The 20289-nt window shown below is 35.9% G+C and overlaps 1 protein-coding gene across 7 annotated transcripts in view; it reads left to right on the top strand.

Annotated features, from left to right (window-relative positions):
- The window catches only part of LOC140162827 (extracellular sulfatase Sulf-1-like), a 251062-nt gene that overhangs the window by 133383 nt on the left and 97390 nt on the right, over positions 1-20289 (top strand). The window lies entirely within an intron of this gene.

The following is a 20289-nucleotide window of genomic DNA, read 5'->3' on the forward strand; positions in this document are numbered from 1 at the left end:
CTTAGTCCTACTTTCAAGACCCAAATCTCACTCTTTGTTAGCTTTGATTTTTGTGGAGTCACTAATCGCTGCAATCTGTACACTGCAGCCCCGGCACTTTGTGAGCCAAGTGTAGTCGTCTTATGTAAATTGCACTTCATAGATGTCTTACTAAAGATTTAAAATTGTTGCCTGATGTTTTCGATCCAGTTTTCTTTACAGTTTTTGTGAGGAATAAAAAGTATGTGAAAATATTGTAAAGACTTTTTTGCTTCTCTTCTCTGATGAGAAATAATGAGTACTTTAGACTTAACATATTTTGTTAAGATGGGGGGGGGGGTCCTTGATTTTGGCTTGGGTGGAGATGTGTGGCTGGGATTCCGAAAACTTACATGTACCCCCAAAATATCCCAAATTTGATGAAAAAGAGGTATACAGTGTACATATACTATGTGGAAAAACAATGAAATTTTTTCCAGATATTATATATGAGAAGACAATTGAAAAGCACCGTAAACCATTTTCTTAAATTTGAGACCCAAACATATTAAGCCTGAAAAATGGATACACGAATCAACCTCGCTCACATTTAATATTCCTGGTCCCACCTTCTGCATGCAAAGAATCCCTGGAATAGACACCCAGATCCAAAAGTGAAACAGCCATGAATTTTCTAAAAACAGTACTATCTGAACTCTGAAGACGTTTCTTAAAACATATTTGATTAAAAGCCGTATTTAATAGGAGTAAGACTGGTCTCTATAGAGTAGGACTATGAATGTTTCAAACAACTGTTAAAACATGAAGAAGGCAACAGTATCGGTACTGTTGCATAATCATATTGAAGTACTGTTTTAATGTACTGTTTCCTGTAAGCATGGTAAGTTGATGAGGCAAAAAAAAATGTTTGGTTGCCCTCAAAGACCGACCCAAAAAATTAGAAATCTTGGGTCGGGTTTTTTTATTATTTTTTTTATCACTTTTTAGAAGAAACCTTAAATTCAGTATCAAGGACATTTTATATTTGTTATTCACTCATTTTATTTATTTTATGCATATTTGATTAAAAACAAGAAGTATTTCCATTTAAATCCAATCCAAAAATGCACAGTTTTTTTTTTACCATAAAATGATCAAGCATTTGTCAATACTAGCATTTTCAAAATGGAGGAAAAAAAGTCATTGCGGCATATTATTTTCACAATAACCTGTTATTTAATAAAAGAATAAATTTGCATTGCATGTCACAATGGGGTTCACAGGAAAGGTCATTGAAAAAGTCAAGTAATTCAATCTTTAATTTGTAACATTGACAAACAACTGTCATATCCATTCATCCATCCATCTATTGTGATGCATGTTCTTGAAATATTTGCTTGATGAAACTCTCTTCTGTTCAAATTGGACACAATTAATTGCCTCATTGAATCTTTACTAAAATAAAGTTTTTATGCTTTTAATTAAAATTATACAACTAAATTATACTTCTAAATTATACTTCTAAATTATACTTCTAAAATATTTTTGTAACAATAAATTTTAATTTTTCCATGTCTATAATTGTCAAGATGAATTTGCTGTGATTTGACCAGCAATTTTGTATACTCCATTTTATGCTAAAATTCCATAGAAAGGGGGTGCTTGAACTGAGAAAAGTCAGAAAAGTTCACAGGATGTGGTATTAAAGTGAGGTGCTTCTAATAATATTAGTTGAATGGTAGGCCTGTAGTTTTTCCAAATCCATTTTGTGTTTTGTTTGAAACTTGAATTTGAGGAGCAGAAAAGAAGAGAGGAACATACAGCAGTGGTAGGGTACTTTCCAATGGTGCATTCAGGCTCACGACTAGGAGGGGACAGGGTTCCCCCCATCACCAAAGGCCAAAAAAGTCCATTGATGGAGCATTGATGAGGTCTTGGGGAAAAAGGCCAAATTTAATTGGTAGCCTCTACACCATGTAGATTAAAATTTATCAGACTTCTGTTCTCCATCATGGTATTTAGAATTTGGTAAATGAATCATGAGAGTACTTTGTTCTTTGGAGGGGATGTTAAGCCATTGGTCCCATGTACAGAGATTCATACATGTACATAATTGCAACCTGTTCTTAAAAGAGTAGGGTAAAATTGAAATAAATACTTCCACACAAACATGAGTACCAGGGATGGGCAAGGATTCAAACATTCCATCCTAATTCGTAGACCTAAAATTGGTTGTAAACATTCAGGTGTTTGACCCAGCCAAAAGTACATTTAAGATTATGAACTTTTGAAACAGTTGGTTACCTGTGCTTTACATGTTTAAGATGATCAAATAATATGCGTGACTGCTACATCATTCATTTGGACTTTGGACACTTGGATCCACAACATGCTCACCCATCAGCGCACAGTTCTTTAACCCCAATACATTTGTACATTCATTGAATGACCTTTGAAAATTTGGGTACAAAAACTCATACTCTGCAACTTGAGGTCAAAATTTGCACTATGGTTGTTTAATTGAGGTTATTGAACTATGCCATTGGGATGAGGCCATTGTGGTCCATAGTGGGAGTATGTTTCAAGGTGTCTGCATTTAAAGGAACATGCACATATTTTTTTGTACAAAACAGTGGCACAAAGTTTCTTGTGACTATCTAGGTCAAAAACGATGGTGGTAAAAAAGGGACATGGCCACAAATTTAATTTCATCTTAAATCCAATTATATGAAAATAATTTGATCACCATAGGTAATTGCATTAAGTGTTTAAAACATATTAATAATTTGTTGCTAATAAATTGGAGAAATTAAAGTGCAAGAGAAGTTGATGTCAAATATCCAGATTAGGAGTAGGAGGATCTAAGTAGGAGAGTAAAGATTAAGGTATATGCACTTTTCTAAGAAATTTATATTAATTTAAAGGATTGACTCAATAAATGTTTGTAAACATCCCTTGAGAAGTTAGACCACATTTGTAGTATTGGTACGGTACCTTTTTGGGTCCGTAGTTAAATGGGTAAGCTGAAGTTAAATCCAATTCTGGATTACAAATAAATGGAGATACTCCTGAAGGATATGCTGCAAAACCTTTGAGTTAAACTTGTGTGCCCTATTTCATTTGGAGCTAAATATGATAAATGAATTGGTATTTTTACTTGACAAAACCAAGTGTGCTGTCTATAATATGTTGTCCTTCACAGCAGAGGACTTACCAGATTTGGCTGATATGATCATCTGATCTGATCCACTTTCCCAGGAAACTGGTTTTGATCCGCTTTTAAAGTCTAGTAGCGAGACTTAAGGAAGACAGGAAACCAGTTGCCTGGTAAAGTGGATCCAATGACCATATCAGTCATACCTGAGTGATAAGTCCTCCGATGTAAAAAATAAATATTGCAGTGAGTAAAATCAGTCACTTGTTAAGCAAAATTTACCTTTTCATTGATTAAAATCAACAAAACTAATGAACTTATTCAACAAACTTTGTTCCATGAAATGATCTAGTAGCATACCAGTGGTAGCCAGGCTCACATCTCACACTATAGGTGGCGCTATTCGTCCATAGGGAAGTGGAATGTGCCTGTACGGTCCAAAAATGGCTTTACTGTGGGGCTCAATGGAAAAAATTACTAAAAATTAATTTTAACAACCAAAACCTAAGTGATGTTGACTTATGTTGGTACTGGGATAATAATGGATTCATAAGCTATCACATAGTGCAATCTATGTTCCACCAAGTGGACACTCGTTAAAGCGCAAAAGCAATTTGTGTGTAAATCAAGACCATCCAAAACAGCTTTCTTACAGTAAAGAATAGGAGGTCATCTGGGGTCACATACAGTAGTGTACATTGTACATGTGCCTGCTGTCACAATTTCACACACAAAATTTTGGACAATTTGGTGACACTATTTTTGTCTGTAACTTCAAAAGTATATGCACTAGAAACATGATTGACCCCTTATTGTTTAGGTAATTTGATTCTCTTTCAAATGAAAGAACTTTCAGCTAAAAATATTGAACTTCAAAATTTTATGAACATACCTACCAGTGGCGTACCGTGGCCGCCCCTTCCCCGGGGGGCTGAAGAAAATCCAATTTTGCCGCCCCTTCCTCAACAGCCCTAAAAGGTTGCTCCAATTTTTTTTACGGTCATTTGAAAAAGTGAAGAGCGAAAAAAAAAGGATTTATAAGCGCTACCGCCTCAAAAGCAACACATTTTGATGTATAGTACAATTTTTTCACATTTTCCGCCCTTTTTTCTTTACTAATTCTTTTTGCTGCCCTTCTTCTTCCCCGCCCCTTGATTTTGCCGCCCCTGCTTTGACCCGAGGCTACGCCTAAAGCCCCCCAAAAATACGCCAAGCATGCATACATTTGAATTTTGAAAGGTAACTTCTTATCCCATGTGGCTTTCGCTTTTCCATTGGCATACATGTGCTGCTTCACACTAAATCTGATTGCTTTAATTTGTCATCTTTGGTTTTTTAAGATGGCAAAAGAACATCAATGGTTTTGAAAAGTTACAAGAAATATTTTTTTCTGATTCATTACAGTGAGAAATCACTGAACAAACAAACAAACAAACAAACAATATATACAAACGAATGGGTAGATGGAGATTGATCCATTACAGCAGCAGCTACAGCTTGTACCTTTAAAACATGAAATGTTCATCTAGATTTATCGCATGATTAGGATTATTGAGTTGGCGAAAATATTAGAGAAGTCCCAAACAGTACAAATGATGAGATTTGTTACAGCTGACTGCACCAGCGTTTCAATCTTTCCATTGGATTATCAAGTTACTGCAATTTCAGAAAAAGAAAATGTGTTTTTCCACAGGTACAAAAATGTAGGTGACAGGCTAGAAATTGTGCTCCCTCCAAATGTGCAAAAGATGACACCGTGTGATCATGATTGTGCTATTAATTAGTGAAATAACAATTAATCCAATCATCCCTTCATTTGGATTGAATTTACCATGGCCATTTGAACACTATTTACATGCATTGCCATGTGAAAACTTAATTGATGGGAAAATGAGACGGAGCTGAGTGTAACAATCTTCATCATACAATGTAAACTGTACTACAATGTACACAATGATTTTAATGCAAGTGATATATTTTATGTACTGAGTTTTAAAGTTTTGTATTTTATTTGTATTTTCTTAAGTATTATCCAGTGGGTATTATCTATGTATTTTGCTAAATTTTACAAAGAAAAATATATGTGACAGATTCAAGGTATTGTACATGTAGCAGCGCATCTAGCTTGGATCAGGGCTCTGTGACATGCTCGCTTCAATGTTGTGATGTTGTATGTAAGGCAATGAAAAATAACCAGGATTTTGCATTTTGAAAGATTTTTAAATAACATTTTTTTTATTTGAAAAAAGTCATCAAATTTGTGCCAGATTTTTGTTTGTCGTTTAAACTATGATTTGGTCTGACTGCCATCCATAACTCCTGGGCCATATTAACTCACCTAATATTAACTCACTGTTTACCATCTCCATTCTCTGTAAATTCTTGCACCTGCTCAGGATTTTGTGGAAAAATGGGTATCCTGTGTCCATACAGAAGTCATGAATTAATTTACAATTCTTACTTTTGTGTGAGTTTTTCTTTTGTGATTTATAATAAAAAGGTTTACTTTTCTTAGGCAGCCATGATGCTGCATAAATGAGAACCCAAGTGTTACAATGGAGATTTTTCTTTAATTTGGAAATTAAATAAGATTTCCAAATTTCAATTTTCCAAAGAAATCTCTGAATTCATTGCAATGTAGGTTTGTGAAAAATGATCAAATTGATAGTGTCACCATATTGACAAGATGAATATTATGAGGGTGGAATTTTGTTTTTGTCTAATTCAGCCATCTGTTTAGTACAATAAATAAAAAGAGGGGTTCGGACAAAAAAAAGTTGCCCTTTTTAAAAAAAAGAAGTAATAGTACTCCATTTCTGAAGTTAAGGGTACATGCCACAAAATAGCTTTCCATAGACTTTACGTGCAAAATAGGGGTCCCGTTTTAGGCTATAAGTTGAGTTTCGTCTTACTTTGAAATATATATTTAATATCATCTTAATCAGAACAAAATTCTGCATAACATATCTGAAAATGACACCATATTTTAGGTCTACTTTTTGAGAAAAATAGCGCTATATAAAAGACCAGATTTTCCCGTGTTTACGTCCGACTGCTAACCGCGTTTTGACCTTGTGTGTTCATGCGCTCATCATCGTAAACATCACTCAAATTTGTCAAAACTCACATCTGTTCAAATTAGTAGAGATCTCATTCACAAGTTCTAGCAAAACACGATTTGCAACACTAAAATTGTTAATATTGTACCGATTTTGCACTTTTTTTATGCAAAGTTGGGACTATAGTCGTGATAAACTTTTACCGGAAACCGCTTCACAGGCGGATTTAGTGGTATGAACCCTTAATGCATCATATTTGTGTCGCTTGTCTTGGAAGATACAAAACTTGTTTTTCAAATTAAATAAATCATTTGCTTGTTAATAAATTATCATATTAACTTATTTGGTCATAATATCTAGTTCTGCCAATTAAATTCTCATACCATCAAATAATTCATCCCAAAATTAATCTGCTGATGGATAGTTGCCATGATTGTGTTTTGTTGTATTTTTGGTGTTTTCATGGCCATTTCACTGGACATCATAAAAAGCCTGAAATCACCTGAATATCTTTTGGTAGATGAAATAGATGGGACAAAAAGGTCTAAATGAGGTTGACAGATTAATATGTTATTATTTTGAGAACAATTTTTGCCTGACCTTCTGTGTAACTTAGATAGCAATTGATCTGGACAGGGAACCTTTCAACCTTTTGGTTTATTGTTAGATCAATAAGGTATGGGGTATTGTAATCATTTTGACAATAGGTGTACAGCTTCAATTTTGAGTAGTAATAGTTTCACCTTGTGCATTATCATGAAAATTAAAGGCAATTTATTGTAAAAAGTCAAGAAAATTAGACAAATTAAATTGAATAGTATAAAATTACCCAAAGATCTAGTTGGGAAAGTACTGATTACGACGTTTTCACTCGAAACGTGAGATTAGTATACCTGATCAGTTATTCTCAGACTTGAATTAATGCCTATTTTCTATGAACAACTTGTTGTTTCATTGGCAGTATAAGTGGCAGGGTTCGAATTCGTTTAAAATTTTGTGTAGCAGTTTTCGGCTAATTCATCATAATCAGGATACTTCCACATACTAAAGCACTATAAAAAGTGCTATACAAATGCAAAATTGGGTAGCAGTTACTTCAAAATGTGGAGCAAACTGCTATGCGATACAGCCAAATTCGAACCCTGTTTGTAAGTGGTCATGTATGCCACCTGTTTCTACAGCAAAGAAGCAGTTCAATTTTATAAATTTCTCATTTTTATAATACATTTCATTTTATCTGCATGATATGTACTGTGGACCACATCATTGTGACCAGATCTGATCCAATCAAGCTCAAGTTGGCAATAATGAAACTCAGTGAGATAGGCAAAAAGTGAGAAGTAAAAACAATAACAAACATAAGACAAACATGTGAACTGAATTTTCAAAATTTCCAACTTTTGCCTGAGTGGATCAGATTGGGTCACATATTAATAATGGTGCACTTAAGGTGGTACTACAACCCTGGCCAATTTTGTGCCTATTTTTGCATTTTTCTCAAAAATTATAACGCATTGGTGACAAATAAGATATGTATATTATAGGGGCAAGGACTGCAACTACTGCGCTGGAAATTTTATTTTAGCACAGACAACAGTTGTGGAGTTACAGTCAAAAATGAGGGAAAACCAATATTTGATCAATAAATCAATAACTACTTGTCTTGAGTCACTGAAATTCCAGTGTAGTAACTGGATTCCTTGCCCCTATAATATACATAACTTTTGTTACCAGTGTTTTATTAGTTTGTGAGAAAAATGGAAAAATAGTCACAAATTTATCAAGGGGTGTAGTACCACCTTAATGCATACTCTTATTAAATTCACACACATGAAAAAGCCTGGTAATGAGCAGACTGGAACCAGGAGCAATTGGTGGCCGGCTTTACGAGGGCAATTTGCCCTCCCCCGCCCGCTTATTTCCAGGCTTGCACACAACTTTACCATGTTTTCCTTCAATATTCAAGCCAAAAACGAATTGCAAACTCACTTTTCTTTTTGACAAAATAAACAAACTATTCTAGCTGCAACATTTTTATATTTATGTAGGGTTTGTTTGCATGATACCAATAATACTTAGTAGTAGTAATTGAATTCTCGACACGCTCAAGGATGTAATACCATGGACAAAGGCCAGTTAAACAACAAGAAGACTTTAAATTTTATATTTGTTCTATTTAGCATTTTGTGTGAACAATTTACAATTATTGGAATTTTCACAAGTTTCAATTTTGTACCCTACCCCTTGGAGAGGATCTGTGGACAATCAAATAATTAAAAATGTTTTGCCCTATTCTGTAAGGGATACTATTTGATCTGGCACTTGAGCATGTAGAGTCACCTCATGAAGGCCAGTTCTCCTCTCAATTTTAAGGCCACTTCACTCATATTAATTAAAAACCAAGGTGATTAATTAAGTTAATGAAAGATGATTCTTGAAAGCATTCACTTGGCATTCAGGAAGTACCGTACTGACGCGAGTATACAGGGTGTCCCAGAAAAAATTACCGGGCGAATAAATTTGGACGTAAGACAATAAATAGACATCAAAATCAAAAAATCTAAACATCAGCGTGTAGCCCATCTTATTCTGCATCTTATACGCCAATTTTACTGAAATCGGTTGACTGATCGCGAAGAAATGAGCGAATATATAACACATTAGTCAATTCACTTCATTCCAAGTTTGAAAGAAAAATTATTCAACACACTGCACACTAGTTAACTGTCAATGGGCTTCATATTTTGTTCTGTAAAATCCTTTTCGTTCTTTTTAAACAATCTGTTTCTTGCTAAAAATTTAATTAGGCTTTGTTTTAATTTGAAAACCTGCACGATATTGAAAATGAAAGCTTGCATATAAGATGAAGCTCGGTACTTGTAAATATATTTTTTCGTTGATGTTGATATAAATGTTGCATAAAGAATTATTTCATAAAGCATTCCAGTTGACTTAAAACACACACATTAATGTTTTTGGAATATTTCCAAGAAATTGTAATGCAAAGTTTAAATCTTTTAAAACTTCAACATTAATGTTGCTTGGTATCACAAATCACACGTTAAGCTGTAAAGACTTGATCATTGTTATTCTTGGTTCAAATATTCTTTGGAAAGTTAAGATATAACATTGAAGTTGAAGTTGGAAAGCTTCCAATTGCAGAAATCAAAGTTTTCTCGGACAAACAGTTCTTCATCTTCAGTAAAAGCATGAATGACATAACACCGTCCGATTATGAACTATATAATGTGGACTAAATTTAATGAGATACACAAACTTTAGGAAGCTGTGAGCATGTATGAAAAACCGCCTGTTGATCAAACTTGGAATGAACTGAATTGATGCACGCATTATGTAATCGTTCATTTCTTCAAGCAACCAGTCAACCGAATCAAATAATATTTTCCTATGTGATGCACAATAAAATAAGCTATGCGCTACATTTTTAATTATTTGATTCTGATGTCTATTTCTCGACTTACGTTCAATTTTATTCGCCCGGTATTTTTTTCTGGGACACCCTGTAGTCCCACCTTCGAGTAAAGTCCCACCCCAAATTTTCGAAAAATTTCAGAAATTTAAAAATTTTTTTTTTTTTTTTTAAGTTATTTATTTTTTCGGCTTTGAAGTGTCCCAGGACCTAGACCTAAATGCTAGGATCATTCATGGTTGACCTAAAAAAAAAAAAAAAAAAATTCAAGATATTTTTTTTTTTTTTTTTTTCGAGTATAGTCCCACCCCCAATTTTGAAAAATGTTCACCCAAAAACGGGGTGGGACTATACTCGCGTCAGTACGGTAAATGTACCAAGTAATTTGTCCGTGATGCAGACCACATGATGGATGCAGACTTGACAATGTATTCCGTTTCCTATAAGAAGTTCCAACATGGGATCATAACTAGGATTGTGGAATAGGGGATGCGTGAGATCCCATAGTTGACCCCTCCCAGTGGTGAACATGTGTGAGGACCACTGAGGGGGGGGGGGAGGCAACATGGGATCATAACTAGAATTGTTGAATAGTTGATGCATGAGATCCCATAGTTGACTCCTCCCAGTAGTGACATGTGTGAGGGCCACTGGGGGGGGGGGGCATGGGGTCATAACTAGAATTGTTGAATAGATGCATGATGATGTCACTGAGGGGGGGGGCAACATGGAATCATAACTATAATAAAAGTTGATACATGAGATCCCATAGTTGACCCCTACCAGTTGTGAACATGTGTGAGGACCACTGAGGGGGGGGGTGGAAATTTAATAGTTGGCACCTTAGTGAGTACCCTTGAACCTGGAACTCCAAGCATCATGAATGAACTGGTAGTTTGAATACAAGCTAATACAAATAGGAGTATGGAGCTCAGGTCCAATTTGCAGGAGTGTGCGAGTTCAGCTTTTAAGCTAATTTTAACTTTTTTATTGCCAACATTTACATGTTTTCTTTTATTTTCAGCCCATATTTTCAGCTTTTTTTAGTAATTTTCCTCTTTTTTGTCTGAGGCGTTTCACACCCCTGAATTTGCTACCTCAAACACTCTAAGTGTGTTTCCCCATCCCCACCCTCATTACAATGATCTAGTTAAAATCTGCATATATAATTTGTATTAATTTGTCATTTTTGTGGGTGCTTGTGTGAGCTATAAATCACTCTGAAGAATGAGTGTACCATGTACTTAAGTTTTGAGGGGTTTCCTAAAGTTCACAATCAGCATCTCTCCAGCAAAAGTTTTGTTTTGATGACCAGGAAGCTATATGTCTGTAATATATATCTGGCTTTAAGGAGGATTGCTTCTGATGGTTTGCCCAGAACCATACAAATCCAAATTGTCATTGAAACTTGTAGGAATGATCTAATCATATCTTGTTCACATGCAGATAAATGTCTCAGGATTTTTGAAAACTGAAGATGTTATTTAGCGATGGCAGTCAAGAAATAACCTATCAATCATGCAAGCTCTCGACATGCCTCTGCTCATTCTTAACCAATGCTGGCTATTTGGGCATCACAATCCAAGAGAACAGAGCAAATTTCTTTTTGACTTGAAAAAGGAAAATGCTGAAAATAATGGTCATTTCCAAATTCATCTAAAATAAGAGACTAAAGGTTCGTTCATACTACCACCGCATTTGCGATGCGTTGCTTTGCGATGCCAATATATCGATTACTTTTTGCCGCAACTCAACGCAAAAAAAAAAAATGTATTTAACTTCATTGCGATATCGCAATGCAGTAGTTCGCAGTACGATGCAGTGCGGCAACGCACCGCATCGCAAAGCAACGCATCGCAAATGCGGTGGTAGTATGAACAGACCTTTATGCAGGTTAGATGTGAACTGATAACTTCAAGCAATCCCAAGGGTTCGACTTCACCAAGAATTATTGAATCAATATTCCTAAAAAGAGTGAGTCCCTTTAAAATCATATTTTGGTTATTATGACTGAGCACCATTACACTTGAAATCTGAAGATTTTTATGTGATGTGGATGTGAACATGACTGACGTCATTGAGAATTGTATGATCTAATCAGCAGCAGACAAATAAATCATGGTATATATGATCTGCAGAGGAACTTCACATTGCTAAAATGTCCTGGATTGTGGCAATTTGTGTGACTAAATCATCACAAAATGTCTTCATTCAAAACTGACATCTATTGACAATAACAACTTGTTCAAAATGTCACTTAAGGGATCTGGAATGAGCGTTTTGACAGTATTTTTGTGGGACATGAGAGCACATCAGACATATCGAATTGCATTCTGAATACGAAGAATGTCTTTCTGATATCAAATAATTTTCTTTTTTTGAAATTCACGATATAATACAAATTTTATGACAAATTATTAAAATTTGATATTTTTCACATTTTTGATATATAACAGTCCTCAAAGTTAATTTTATAAATCTAATGATATATTCTTAAAGTGTATGCATGTAGCTGGGAGGAAAAGCCGATGATCAATTGAAAATTTTGACCTTTCATATTGAAGATATGGATTTTTCCCCAAAAGACCTAATTTTTTTTTTGTTTTGGGGAAAAAATCCATATCTTCAATACGAAAGGTCAAAATTTTCAATTGATCGCCGGCTTTTCATCCCACTTACATACACTTTATCATCAGATTTATAAAGTTTACTTCGAGTACTGTTAAATATCAAAAATATCAATTTTTAATCATTTGCCATTAGTGACTAAATAGTATTACATTGCGAATTTCAAAAAATCAAGGACATTCTTCATATTCAGAATGCAATTTGATATGTCTGATGTGCTCTAATGTCCCACAATAAATACTGTCCAAACGTTCATACCCCATCCCTTAATGGGTGGAAGTTTGTAAGTATTTGGACAGGGTGGATTTGCAAAATTTTGTTTTTCTTCAAAATTTGCAGAATTCATACAAATTCTTGCTTGTTTGATTAAACATTTATATGATGGCAATAACTTTTCTTTGTAAAAACTATTCATTCACATTGTCTGTGACAATCTCGTGCATTTCGGAAAAGCACAGAAAGCAAAATTGGGAACTTAGGAGTGTGGGACCACCACTAGAGTGGAAGAAATTCATTTGACCTCCAGTACTGGTTTTGTACTTGACCTTTTGCCAACATGAGTTACCAGGACTTCACATCAAGAAATCAAAGTCATTTTTCACCAAATTTAATTCTCTCATTTCCTTTTCAAAATAGCCAAATAGGATGATTAGTGATCATCTGTTGTGATTTTGACTTGAGGTTTAACCTATTATGTTGTTTGGATGTTGTAGAGTGATCCCTTGGAGAGAGGTGAGGTTTTCTCAGGTTCTTATGCCACATGTTCAGGCCCGTACGCAGGATTTTGTTTGGGGGGGGGGATTGCTGATTTTGAAAAAGTGGACCTTTTTCCCAAGGGGGGGGGGGCAATTTTTGTGAAAAGTGGACTTTCTTTCCATAAATTTGGACATTTTTTGACGAAAAACCCGTAAAAACCTGATTTAAGTATGACGATGAATCGGGATGAAATGGAACAAGGTAGGATTTTAGGATTAGGAAAGAAGAAAAGACTTTTAAGACTTAAAAGTCTCCTCATTGATAAAACCTACACATTAGAAATACAATTTATCCATTTACACAGACACACACATTACCATCTATGAAACAGTTTGGTCATTTCAGAGAGTCAATTAAAATATTTCTGTTTGTAAGATCATTTGCATTTGCAGGTACATCAGACAATGACAACATTTAATAATTGTAATGAGCACTGAATAACAATATTGATTCTTTGGGTTTGGATTTTGAACAAGTCCTATTAATATCTTACATACAAAATGATTTATATTTGAATTGTAAAAAGTTAAGTGCACAATGAACAAGTTGTGACTAAAACTTCCGAAAGTGCATATTTTCAGCATCCATATTGATACTGAAGTTTCACAAATTACCCATTGTACCAAAACGTATAGTTGAACAAGATCCGATGTTGTTGATTCTGCAGAACAATACATGTCTTTATGTCCTGCAAAACAGATCTATAAATCGTGTGAACACAAAAGAAATATTTTTAATGCTACAGTTGGCATGTATGGAACTGTCTGTAGACCTGCAATTAAAAAGTTAAAGGGGTGTGATCTGATTTTGTTTCATGTTCTGTTTCCTATCTTGCATTGTGGCCTACCGTTACCATTAAAACAACAATGTTTGCAAATTTTGAGCTGTATATTGCTCCAGCAGTTTTGATATGAGAAGCAAAAGGTGTATGCCCCATAGGCCTATTTCCGGTTGCGATTACCACAATTCACCACGTTTCTTCACACTATGTAAACAAAAGGTATCTGGGGTAGTGAGAAAAATATAAGCTTTCTTCTGATACCAAAATTTCAGTTTTGATAAAGAAAAATGGGGAATGGAGCTGTTAATCAGATCACACCCCTTTAAGCCATGAGGATTGTCAGGCTGAACTGAAATGTAACAAAGCTTGAAACATTCTATTGTTTTCTTGTTGAAATGAGGTCTGGAACTATATAATAGGCCTATAATACACGACGTGTGAAAAATAGTGCATTCTGGGTATTAGAGTGTTGTGACAGAAGCACACTCACACCAAATGATAGATTAGTAGAACAAGAGTTCTCTTGCAATTTCTTACAAATTGTAAGCTCTACGCGACCGCGACGGAAACAACCACCAAGTCCCGGCACCAAGTGCATAAGTGTGCATAAGTAGATACTAGCTTCATGATCAGTGCAATGAAACCTTCAGATAGCTTTAAATGTTAGGCATTTTAAATGGTGATGTTACAGTTAACATATGAGTTTGAAGGATTTTTCCCGCAAGATAACAAAGTTGGGATATTGTTGCGAGGGTCTGTGACAAAGGCTACACCCACACTGATGTATCAGGTCATCCCATCATGCTCTGTGGTACCATAGTAGAACTGCACCGAAAGTGTACACAAAATCCCTCACAATTACTCGCTTGTAGTGGGGGAGCATAGACTTTTGTTTGAAAAAATATGATCTCTGAAGTATTGTGAAACTATCCATAGCTCTCAATATTTAAGCGGCTCTTGTTTATATTTCGTATACATTTGCTATGGAGCATGCAGATATACTGCAATGCATGATGGGATACTCCTTTTACCTGCTGTGGTATCAGGTAGTGAAAAACATTGCCACTTTTACATGTTATATGTTTTCTGCTCAATGAAAATGTCATGAACTAGTGCCATGCAAACAGAAATCTATGCTGGGGATCTGAAACAAGCTTAACAGGCTTAACTTTGAAAACCGCTACATGGTTTGCGATCACTCTCTGATAAACCGTGTTACTGTATCATTTAGTACACTTTACTTTTAAATACTGTATACGTGGCAATTTTCGCGAGGGTTTTATTTTCGCGAATTTCACGATTGGAGCTCCAATCGTGAAAATAACACCTCGCGAATATATGCAATAATGTATTACACGTACTAGCCAATCGCGAAAATAACATTCGCGAAAATGTGTCTCTCACTCCAAATCGCGAAAATAACTGTACGCGAAAATTACCACTTATACAGTATTACAAGTAGTTACATTATGGTTGCCTATGGGAGGATTGTATCTTTCAATCCAGTTGAGTGCAGTGTAAATCTGCTTTCATACAAGAAGTTATATAGATTTATACATTTACACTCAAACACCGCAAATCTTGAACAAAAGCATTCACACATTTATCAGTATTCTTGTAGCGATTTCTCGCTGTAAGCACTTTGCGACATTATTTTGAATGTAAAGTTCAAATTTTTTTCTTTTACTAGTACATTTGATGTTATTCTTGGCTAAATCCAGCCCTGATGACTTGTTTATATTTCGGCTGTATTAGAATGCTTTACAAAGAGGGTTATATCTGGTGATGTGATATTTGTCATCAAGCCTGGAAGGGAATTTGTTGTGTAGTATTCATCAAACTATAATTTTGTTCAATGTTTGGCAGAGAATATATATATCTTACACTTCCCATAATGCATTTCTCCCATTCCAATTTTCTGTACTGATTTGCTTTCTAGTGCAACATGGGTCGATTATGACGAAATGTACCTGAATGAACAGAGCACATCCAGATCTTGCAAAATGTTTATTTCTTGACTACCAACCCATGTTTAGCCAGTTTATTCTCAGATGGAAACATGCACAAAGTAACAGTAGTGTCATTTGATGAAATGAGGTGTTGTATCATGTTGCAAAGGATTATGAGAAGGGGAAGAAATCTTCTTTGAATGTTTAATGCCTGATGCAGTGGCGGATTTAGAGGGGGGCGCACGCGGCGCACGACCCCTCTATTTTGTGCAGATCGGCGCCTGACTCTGTGTATTTTTGCAGAGTGGCGCCTGACTTTGTGTGGGCGCCGAGCCGCGGCGGCGGTGGCGGTGGCTAGGCGCCCCCTCTATTGAAAATTCCTGGATCCGCCCCTGGCCTGATGTATACTCCTGAATACTCCATATCACAACTGTGATGGTATTAAATGAGCCAGATTTTTCAGTCATAGCAATTCAAAATCTTACACAATTTCAGTTTTTGGGGTAATGATATTGTAATTTTAGTTATTGGTTTTTTTTAAATGTTGTTGTGCAGCAAAGAGTAGGCCTAAGTAACAAATGTTTTGTTTGTGTACATTGTTGCAAATTTGGAGTTTTCTACTTCTAAACACACTATGCCTCTTTTCATACGTGCTTTTGCTTTTGTCAATGCGCCACAAGCCTGTCGATAGGCTGCCCTTGTATGCATGCATGTAATATGCGCGAGAGTATACAAAACATACAGTGAGGGTGGGGCTATATTGAATCAAACATTTCGGAGTATGGAAATTATTGTCTTCTGGATCCAATGTAAACACAGAAATTATGAGAAAAACTAATTATGCTCAAAGTCACTGAATACCCTTCAAAGCACTCTTGAGACCTTCCTTTGTTCTCATTATTTCTACTGGTATTTTTTAGAAAAGATCAATTTGCTTTGTTGTCTGTTTTCATTGTTATTCCAAGATGTTTTTGCAGATCATTTCCCCATAGACCCAGGGTTGCTAAACCCATGCGATTTGGTAGCCCAATTGGGCGACTTTTGAAGATATTTCCATGACTTTTGACAATTTCCTGTCCCATAGAAACCAATGGTTAAGAAAAAAATTGGGCGACTTTTCAACATTGGCTCCATGACTTCGATAGTTCCCTGCCCCATAGAAACCAATGGTAAAGAGAAAATTTGGGCGACTTTTCGATTATTTGACCCCGCGATTCGGGCTGAAATCTTTTGGCAACCCTGCATAGACCTGCCAACAGGATTAGTCAGGAAAAAGCAAATGTTGATCCGAAAGGACAATTAAGTTTGTCTTTGAAGGGCAATTAAATTCTTCAATTGGATTTATTAAGAATGAAGATCTAGATTATAATTTGATTGTTATCAAACTTTCCAAGTTCAATTCACCTGCCTGTAGTACTCTTGCTATATGACCCAAATGCCTCATTTCAGAGGGCAAAGTTCATTATGCTCCATTTAACAATCATAGCTCAAAAGTTGACCTCAAGTTGTGGTGTATGAGATTTCATACCCAAACCTCGCAAAGGTCATTCTGTATGTATACAAATGTATTGGCATTAATGAACTTTGTCTTGACAGATGAGCATGTCGGATGCTCACTATTGCTCAGTGTAACTGTGCAAACAATTTGGCGAGGTTACTGTTAAATTAACTTTTGAAGCTAAATGAAATAAAGAAAACTGGTTTGTCATGATATTGTATTTGTACATGAATAATGCTTTTAGATTGTAGCAAATTGAATGTTAATGGAAAATTGTGTTTACTTTGAAATGAGTACATGGGACATTATCTGGCCTGTTTGATATAATGATCATATTTCAATGTATGTACTTCCTGTTTATGGAAATATTAAATTGCCATTTGCAGAAATAATGATATCAATTTACATTCAAGATGTTTGATAGAAAATGTACTTGAATAATTAAACACATAAAGATAATTTGGTACTGGGCACCAATGTGTGTTCCACACAATGTAACATAAAATAAATAGTACTTGTGTGATAACAAGGTTGGGCCTAATGAGCCCATGCACTTCAGAAGAAGGTCACCTGTATTCTAACTGTACAGGGGTATGGGTTTTGTCAACTTTAAATGGACCAGATTGCCAGTTGCTATACCTGATTACCTTATTAATATTATTTAAAATTATGATGTTCTGATTTGTTCATTTCAACAGGTGTATTTCTACAATGTAACTGGCAATATTTTAGAAAGTAGAAATTGTGCACTTTTGCAGACTTGTTTGAATTGGGCTTCTTTTCAAAAAAGCCAGTAATAAAGTTTGCTATGATAACTAAATGATTATGGCTTATAGTAAATTCATTTAGGAACTTGTAGAACAAGCATGGTTAAGGATAGGAAACTCTTAATAAAGCCTAGTATATAACATGTCCTGAGTGCAGTCACTTTGGAAAGGGGACTTGGTGTGTTTTTACGTGAGGTATTTTTCATGCGGGTTGCAAAAGGCCATAAAATAACGCTAAGAAATGTTATACCTCATCGTCAGCATAGATTCTGCAAAACAAACAACCAGGGCAATTCCCAAGACTTAAATATTGAACAAATTTCTATACCTGAAAAATAACAGTGTTATACAGATGTGATGAGTATATTAATGTTCTATAGTAAGGCCATTTCTAAAATATTTCACCAAAATGTTGAAAAAAATTAAGAAGGTATGCAAGTTAAAAGGTCAGAATACATTTACATGCGTTGTGCAAATCAATCCTAAAGGTTGTCCCATCATTTTCTGCATGCACTAAGAATATCATTTAAGACTCCAGCCTTGCAAGGAAATTCACATTTTGTAGTAGGTCTAAATAAAACGTAATTGTTGTATGTACAAAATATTGCCAATTTAGATTCAGGTGATCTATTAATATTCCAACCCTAGCCTGAACTTGAACATATCAGTCTAGTGTTTGGATATAAACCCTAATTCAATTTATTGAGTCTTTGACCTGACCGGTTTGTATTGACAGGGCTGAACTTCTTCTGGGTGCACAATGCCAAATCCCTCCATGGGGAGATAACCATGTCCAATTCTGAAATTGGGTGTCTGTTACAACATGTAGAAGCTATTATTGGCATTTTTATGCCTCCACCACGAGGCATACTGTTTTTGCAATGTCCGTCCTTCCGTGCTTCCGTCCTTCCGTGCTTCCGTGCTTCCGTCCGGATGCGATATCTCGGGCATGGATGGGCGGATTGACTTCAGATTTTCAGGATAGGTGGGTCATGGTCAAAAACTCTGGCTACTTTTTTTTAGGTGAGGTTCAAGGTCATATACCGAGGTAAAAGGTCATTTGAGGTCAGAGGGCCCATTTTCCTTATTTACCACTTTTCTCGGAGACTGGGGGTCACACGTTCCTCAAACTTGGTGGGTGGGTGCATCTTGACCCCAGACAGAACAAGTTTATATTGGTTAATGGGTCAAGGTCTCCTGAGGTCATGCAGGGGTCATCTGAGGTCAAATTAGCAAAAATAGTCAGATGGCCATGAAACTTGGTAGGTACAGTCAACATTTAGAGCCAAATTTTTGGAAGGTCATTTTGGGGTCATCTGGGGTCACCCAGGGGTCATCTGAGGTCAAATTAGTAAAAACTGTCGTATGGGCATGAAACTTGGAGGGTACAGTCAACATTCAGAGCCTGATTTTTTGAAGGTCATTCTGGGGTCATCCAGGGTCACCCAGGGGTCATCTGAGGTCAAATTAGTAAAAACTGTCGTATGGGCATGAAATTTGGTGGGTACACTCAATATTCAGAGCCAAATTTTTGGAAGGTCATTTCAGGGTCATCTGAGGTCATCCAGGGGTCATCTGAGGTCAAATTAGTAAAAACTGTCGTATGGGCATGAAACTTGGTGGGTACAGTTAACATTTAGAGCCAAATTTTTGGAAGGTCATTTTGGGGTCACCAGGGTCATCTGAGGTCAAATTAGTATAATTACTATATGGGCATGAAACTTGGTGGGTACAGTCAACATTTAGAGCCAAATTTTTGGGCGGTCATTTTGGGGTCACCCAGAAGTCATTGAAAGGTTGTTTTGGGGTCATCTAAGGTCAAATTCAGTCTCCTCTTTTAGGCTTGAAGCTTTGTATCAACTTGTGAATTCCACCTCACTCCCTTTGGTGGAGGCATCACGGTCGACGCTGTGCGTCGAAAACCGCGACATCCGAGAACCGCGGTCCATCTAGTTTGTTATGATTAAATCCCCAGAAGATATCAAGACCCCTAAAATTTGCCCACCAATTGAAACGGTATTGGGCTTTTTTGTTTTTCAGAACCGGGAGGGGGGACAAAAATACTTTCAAGTGATCCTTGATCTTTAATAAACTTATTTATGAAGTCTTCATAAAGAAATAATGATATCAATTTACATTCAAGATGTTTGATAGAAAATGTACTTGAATAAAAAACACTTAAAAAGTTAATTTGGTACTGGGCACCAATGTGTGTTCCGCAGGGCCGTCGCTAGAGGGGGGTATGGGGGTGTGACACCCCCCCCAATACACAATTTTGTCGGCAAAATTCGACTGCTGTCGGCAAAACC

This window comes from Amphiura filiformis, chromosome 10 (genome assembly GCF_039555335.1).
Source record: "Amphiura filiformis chromosome 10, Afil_fr2py, whole genome shotgun sequence".
Classification (NCBI taxonomy): Eukaryota; Metazoa; Echinodermata; class Ophiuroidea; order Amphilepidida; family Amphiuridae; genus Amphiura; species Amphiura filiformis.